Genomic DNA, 7500 nt, shown 5'->3' with positions numbered 1-7500 from the left:
AAATAAAAGGATGTTGGTATTGCGAGAAAGAAAGGCAGATAGATAGATAGATAAATAGAGATAGATAGATAAATAGATAGATAGATAGATAGATAGATAGACAGATAGATAGACAAGTAAAGAGATGTGAGGCACTATACTGGAGATGAGGAACTGTAGATAAATATATTAAGAAAGATATAGCAGTACAGTATTAGTATTAGTACACACACACACACACACACACACACACACACACACACACACACACACACACACACACACACACACACACACACACACACACACACACACGGCAAGCTGTTTACATGCTCATACACACAAATCCTTCATGCTCACCAAACACAACAGGTTATTAAGGCCACGGTGCACACAAGGTCAGGCCAGGTCAAGGCACTGCTAACTCTTTGCATAGTAGTAGTAGTAGTAGTAGTAGTAGTATTTCCTCCTCCTTCTTCTTCCCCTCTTTCTCCTTTTCCTCTTCTCCCGTCCTTAAAATCTTTCTCTTCTATCTCCTCCTCCTCCTCCTCTTTTTCCTCTTTCTTCTTACTTGTCACCTTTCTCTCCTACATAATTCTCTTTCTCCTCCTTTTCCTCCTTTCTTTCAACAACAACAACAACAACAACAACAACAACAACAACAAATATGACCACAAAAAAACAAGAACCACCACCACCACCACCACCACCATCACCACCACCACTACTCTTCCTTCATTCCCTGAAATATCACACCTAAAAAAAAAAAAAAAAAAAAAACACCCTATGATGCCCTTAACAACCTCCTTCCCCCCCCCTCTTGACCTACTTGTCCCTAGATCCCTGACCCCTTACATCCTGACTCCAGCCCCCCCCCCGCCCCTCTCTTTCCCCTCACCACCCTAACTCAAAATGCTCAAAGGAAACACGGCACTGTAATTTTAATGTGTTGACTTGTTCATTGCTCTCTCTCTCTCTCTCTCTCTCTCTCTCTCTCTCTCTCTCTCTCTCTCTCTCTCTCTGTCTCGCTCGTTTTTCTACTTTTCTTTATTAATTTTTCAGTTTTCGTGTTCTCCTAATTCCCCCTTCGCTTTTTTTTTCATTTTTATCACTTCACTTTTTTCTTTTCTATTCCTCCTTTCTTTTCTTTTCATTACTTTATCATCTATTCATTACATAATCCTGTCTTTTTTTCTCCCTTTCAGTTCTGCCTAATCATGTCTGTCTCCTTTTCTGTACGTGAGTATGTGTGTTTCTCCATCTTCCTGTCTATTCATCTGTCTCTCTCTGTCTATCTTTGTCTGTCCGTCTGTCTGTCTATCTATCCTTTATCTATATGTCCTGGTTCTTATCCTTTTGTCTATTTGTCTATCTACCTGTCTGCCTATCTGTCTGTCTGTCTATCTGCTTGCAAGTATGTATGTATATGTATGTATGTTTGTATGTATCTTTATCTTCCTGTCTACTTCTATCTTTTTTTTTTTTTTTTTTTTTTTTTTTACATTACAAGGGCACTGGCCAAGGGAAAACAAAGTTGGAAAAAAAAAAATCCCGCTGGTTGCCAGGCCCTGTTAAGAGGAAAGTAGAAAGAGAAAAAACAAAAAAATCTAAAAGGAGGGTCCAGTTAACGTAAGAGGTGTCTTGACACTCCTCTTTTGAAAGAGTTTAAGTCATAGGCAGGTGGAAATACAGACACAGGTAGAGAGTTCCAGAGTTTACCAGTGTAGGGAATGAAGGAGTGAAGATACTGGTTAACTCTTGCATTAGGAAGATGGACAGAATAGGGATGAGAAGAAGTAGAGAGTCTTGTGCAGCGAGGCCGCAGGAGGGGGAAGGCATGCAGTTAGCAAGTTCAGAAGAGCAGACAGCATGAAAACAGCGGTAGAAGACAGATAAAGATGCAACATTGCGGCGGTGACTTAAAGAATCAAGACAGTCAGTTAGAGGAGAAGAGTTGATAAGACGAAAAGCTTTAGATTCCACCTTGTTTAGTAAAGCTGTGTGTGGATCCCCCAGACATGAGAGCCATACTCCATACACGGGCGGATAAGGCCCTTGTACAGAGCAAGCAGCTGGGAGGGAGAGAAAATGGACGAAGACGCCATAGGACACCTAACTTCTTGGAAGCTGATTTAGCAAGAGTAGAGATGTGAAATTTCCAGTTTAGATTTTTAGTGAAGGATAGACCGAGTGTGTTTAATGTAGAGGAGAGGGAAGTTGAGTGTTATTGAAGAAGAGAGGATAGTTGTCTGGAAGGTTATGTCGAGTAGATAGTTGTAGAAATTGAGTTTTTGAGGCATTGAACAAAACCAGGTTTTCTCTGCCCCAATCAGAAACAAGTGAAAGATCAGAAGTTAGGCGTCCTATAGCATCTCGCCTTGAGTCATTTAATTGTTGTTGGGTTGGGCGTCTGTTGAACGCTGTTGAATAATGCAGGTGGTATCATCAGCATAGGAGTGGATAGGGCATTGAGTCAGATTTAGGAGATCATTGATGAATAATAGAAAGAGAGTGGGTGATAGGACAGAACCCTGTGGAACACCACTGTTGATAGTTTTAGGGAAGAACAGTGACCGTCTACTACAGCAGCAATAGAACGATCGGAAAGGAAACTGGAGATGAAGGTACAGAGAGAAGGATAGAATCCGTAGGAGGGTAGTTTAGAAATTAAAGATTTGTGCCAGACTCTATCGAAGGCTTTCGATATGTCAAGGCCGACAGCAAAGGTTTCACCGAAGTCCCTAAAAGAGGATGACCAAGATTCAGTTAGGAAAGTAAGAAGATCACCAGTAGATCTGCCTTTACGGAAACCATACTGGCAATCAGAGAGAAGGTTGTGAGCTGATAGATGCCTCATTATCTTCCTATTAAGGATAGACTCAAAGGCTTTAGAAAGGCAGGAAATCAAAGCTATAGGGCGGTAGTTAGAAGGATTGGAGTGGTCACCTTTTTTAGGGACAGGTTGAATGTGAGCAAACTTCCAGCAAGAAGGATAAATAGAAGTAGAGAGACACAGATGAAAGAGTTTGACCAGGCAGTGAGCGAGTTCGGAAGCACAGTTTTTGAGAACAACAGGAGGGACTCCATCCGGACCGTAAGCCTTCCGAGAATCAAGGCCAGAGAGGGCCAGGAAAACGTCTTTATAAAGAATTTTAATTTTAGGGATGAAGTAGTCAGAGGGTGGAGGAGTAGGAGGAATATGCCCAGAATCATCCAAAGTTGAGTTGGTAGCAAAGGTTTGAGCGAAGAGTTCAGCTTTAGAAAAGAAGAGACAGCTGTAGAGCCATCTGGATGAAGTAAAGGAGGGAAAGACGAAGAAGTAAAGTTGTTAGAGATATTATTGGCTAGATGCCAGAAATCTCGAGAGGAGTTAGAATTGGAAAGACTTTGACATTTTCTATTGATGAAAGAGTTTTAGTAAGTTGGAGAATAGATTTGGCATGATTACGGGCAGAAATATATAGGGCATGAGTTTCAGCAGTTGGATGGCTACGGAACCGTTTGTGAGCCGCCTCTCTATCATTGACAGCACGAGAACAAGCAGAGTTAAACCAAGGCTTTTTAGCTTTAGGGTTAGAGAAAGTATGAGGAATGTATAGCTCCATGCCAGAGATAATCACCTCTGTTATGCGCTCGGCACAAAGAGAAGGATCTCTGACATGAAAACAATAATCATCCCAAGGAAATCAGAATAGTACTGCCTTAGTTCCTCCCACTTAGCAGAGTTAAAATGCCAGAAGCACCTCCGCTTAGGCGGGTCCTGAGGCTGCACTGGAGTGATAGAACTGGTAACGGAAATTAGATTGTGGTCGGAGGAGCCCAACGGAGAGGAAAGTTTAACAGAGTAAGCAGAAGGGTTGGAGGTTAGGAAAAGATCAAGAATGTTGGGCGTGTCTCCAAGGCGGTCAGGAATACGGGTAGGGAACTTCACTAGCTGCTCTAGGTCATGAAGGATAGCAAAGTTGAAGGTTTGTTCACCAGGTTGGTCAGTGAAAGAAGATGAAAGCCAAAGCTGGTGGTGAACATTGAAATCCCTAAAATGGAGATCTCAGCAAAAGGAAAGTGAGATAAGATGTGCTCCACCTTGGAAGTCAAATAGTCAAAGAATTTTACATAGTCAGAGGAATTAGGTGAGAGGTATACAGCACAGATGAATTTAGTTAGAGAGTGACATTGAAGTCTTAGCCAGATGGTAGAAAATTCTGAAGATTCAAGATTGTGGGCACGAGAGCAAGTGGTGTCGTTACGCACGTATGCGCAACATCCAGCTTTGGATTGAAAATGAGGATAGAGCAAGTAGGAGGGAACAGAAAAGGGGCTGCTGTCAGTAGTCACAGACAACTGTGTTTCGGTTAGGAAGAGAAGATGAGGTTTAGTAGAGGAGAGGTGGTGTTCCACAGATTGAAAATTAGAACGAAGGCCACGAATGTTGCAGAAATTGATAGTGAAAGTATTAGATGAAGTGTCAAGACACCCAAGGTCGACAGCAGAGGGCAGTCCGACCTGGGGACATTTATGGTCCCTCCCAGAGGGGACTCCGAGGCAGGGCGTGGTGAAGCCATTATTAAATTTTGATTTGAAGAGAGTGTAAAAGTGTAAGGTGTTGTAGTGTAGTGTAGGAAGTAGTAGAAGTTGTCTTTAGAGGGCAGGCTGCAGCTGCTCAATTGTATAAATGAGACCACAAAGGGAACCGGGAAGAGAGGACACGGGGAATCACTCAGTCTGCAGCACTGCCTACATCCCCGTAAGTACCTCTCCTGGAGTATTCCACCGGGCGGCAGGTGACTACTGCCTACTCCATCTATCTATCTATCTATTTATCTATCAACCTGTGTGTTTGTCTGTCTGTTCACCTGTCTGTCTGTGTGTCCGTCTGACTGCCTCTCTCTGTGGCGTGGCGTGGCGTGGCGGGGGGGGCAGGTGGCGTGCGTGAGGTACTTGGCGCACCTTTGTTTGCTTTTAGTTTAATCATCTTAAGCCACACTAACCTGCAGAGAGGAGAAGGAGGAGGCGGAGGAGGAGGAGGAGGAGGAGGAGGAGGAGGAGGAGGAGGAGGAGGAGGAGGAGGAGGAGAAGCAAGAGGAGGAATGATATCATGGGTAGAGAGAGAGAGAGAGAGAGAGAGAGAGAGAGAGAGAGAGAGAGAGAGAGAGAGAAAATAAAAAGAACAGAAAAGAGACGAGACAAACGAAAGAAGAAAAATAAAAACAAAAACAAAAATAATAAGTAGACAGACAAACAAACAACAAAAAGCAAACAAAATTACAAACACGAACAGTAAAAAGAAAAAAAAAATACTACAAACACTTAGAAAACGAGAAACACACACACACACACACACACACACACACACACACACACACACACACACACACACAGAAGGGAGCAGAGAGCGCCAAAAACAGGTCACGTGCGTCTACTAATCACTGCCATTCCGAACCATTTGTAAGACCTAATCGTCAGTGGTTGGCCAGCTGATGCGCGGGAAGAGGTCAACGAAAGAGGTCAGAGGTCACGCGGAGGAGGAGGAGGAGGAGGAGGAGGAGGAGGAGGAGGAGGAGGAGGAGGAGGAGGAGGAGGAGGAAGGGTTGGTAGTGCAGATAACTGGGTCTTCTTATTATTAGCTTCCCCTTCCTCTTCTTCCCCTTCTGCTCTTCCTTCTTCCTCCTCCTCCTCGTCTTCCTCCTTCGCCTTCATCTCGTTTTGTTCCTAAGCTTATTAATTTGTTTTTTTCCTTCTCCTTCTCCTTCTCCTCCTCCTCCCCTTCTTCTTCTTCTTCTTCTTCTTCTTCTTCTTCTTCTTCCTTATTCTCCCGTGGTTTACTTGTCTTCTTCCTTCCTTTTCTTCCTTCTCTTCTGCTTCTTTGCTGCCTTCTCCTCCTAGTACTATTGTCATTTTTGTTATTTTTTTGTTTTGCTGTTGTTCTTTTTTTCATGATTATCAATAGCATTATCATCATTATCATCTTTTCATTTCCTCCTCCTCCTCTTCCTCCTCCTCCTTCTCCTTCTTCTCTTCCTCCTCTTCTTTTTTCTTCTACTACTACTATTACTACTATTATTACTACTACTACTACGTACCACTACTTCTTCTTCCTCCTAGATTCTTTTTTATTGTTGTTGTTTGTTGACATTGTTACTATTGATTGACGTCGTTATTGTTGTTATTGTTGTTGTTTTTGTTGTTTATGTTGTTCTTCGTCACTATTCTCCAAAATAATCAACCATCATTAACATCTTCTTATTCCTCTATTTCTTTTACTTTCTTTTCTTATTCTTGTTCTTTTTCTTTTCTTCTTCTTTTCTACTTCTTCTTCTTCTTCTTCTTCTTCTTCGTCTTTTCTTTTCTTCTTCTTCTTCGTCTTTTTCTTTTCTTCTTCTTTTCTACTTCTTCTTCTTCTTCTTCTTTTCTTCGTCTTTTCTTTCTTCTTCTTCTTTTTTTCTTCTTCTTCTTTTCTTTTCTTCTTGTTCTTCTTCTTCTTCTTCTTCTTTCTTCTTCTTCTTCTTCTTCTTCTCTTCTTCTTCTTCTTCTTCTTCTTCTTCTTCTTCTTCGTCTTTTTCTTTTCTTCTTTTTCTTCTTCTTCTTCTTTTTCTTCTTCTTCTTCTTCTTCTTCTTCTTCTTCTTCTTCTTCTTCTTCTTCTTCTTCTTCTTCTTCTTCTTCTTCTTCTTCTTCTTCTTCTTCTTCTTCTTCTTCTTCTTCTTCCTCCTCCTCCTCCTCCTCCTCCTCCTCCTCCTCCTCCTCCCCACCCACCCCCGGTCATCAGGAAGTCAGTGTTCAGCGTCAGTCTTCCTTACGCTGTTTAAATCACTTTTCTCCATCAAATTACTGACCCAAATACTGGTGGTGGATGGTGGTGGTGGTGGTGGTGGTAGAGGTGTGGTGGTTTGGTGGAGATTACTGGTGGTGGTGATGGTGGTGGTGGTGGTGGTGGTGGTGGTGGTAGAGGTCGTGGTGGTCGTGGTGGTGGTGGTGGTGGTGGTGGTGGTGGTGGTGGTGGTGGTGGTGGTGGTGGTGGTTTGTCTCTATTCATAACATTAATTTTCTGAATGGTTTTAGTTTCTTTTTTTCTCTCTTTTTTTTTATTTCTTCTTATCCTCTTTTCTTCTTTTTTATTGTTATCTTTTTCTTCTTCTTGTTTTCTTGTGGTTCTCATTCGCATTGTTATTGTTTTTCTCATCTTTTCTCCTCCTTTTTACTCTTTTTTCTTTGCCTTGTTTCCTTTTCTTCTTCCTCTTATTTATCACCATTTTCTTCTACTTATTCCCTTTTCTGGCCTTCATTTTTCTTCATTGTGATTCCCATTCGTATTGTTGTTGTTATCGCTTTTATCTATTCTCTTCCTTTCCTTCTTCTTTTCCTCGTCTCGTTTTCCTGATCAAATATCTTCACCACCACCACCACTACTACCACCACCACCACCACCACCACCACCACCACCTGTTCTTATTCTAGTTCATCGTAATATTTCTTCCTTCAACACCACCACCACACCACCACACCACCACCACCTTGTTTTTCTT

General features: G+C 42.2%; 1 protein-coding gene across 6 annotated transcripts in view; it reads right to left on the bottom strand.

Annotated features, from left to right (window-relative positions):
* The window catches only part of LOC123507225 (cyclin-dependent kinase-like 4), a 112628-nt gene that overhangs the window by 14652 nt on the left and 90476 nt on the right, over window positions 1-7500 (bottom strand). The window lies entirely within an intron of this gene.

This window comes from Portunus trituberculatus, chromosome 21 (genome assembly GCF_017591435.1).
Source record: "Portunus trituberculatus isolate SZX2019 chromosome 21, ASM1759143v1, whole genome shotgun sequence".
Classification (NCBI taxonomy): Eukaryota; Metazoa; Arthropoda; class Malacostraca; order Decapoda; family Portunidae; genus Portunus; species Portunus trituberculatus.
The sequence above is the reverse complement of the archived record's forward strand: the minus strand, read 5'-3'. Positions and strand labels throughout refer to the sequence as shown.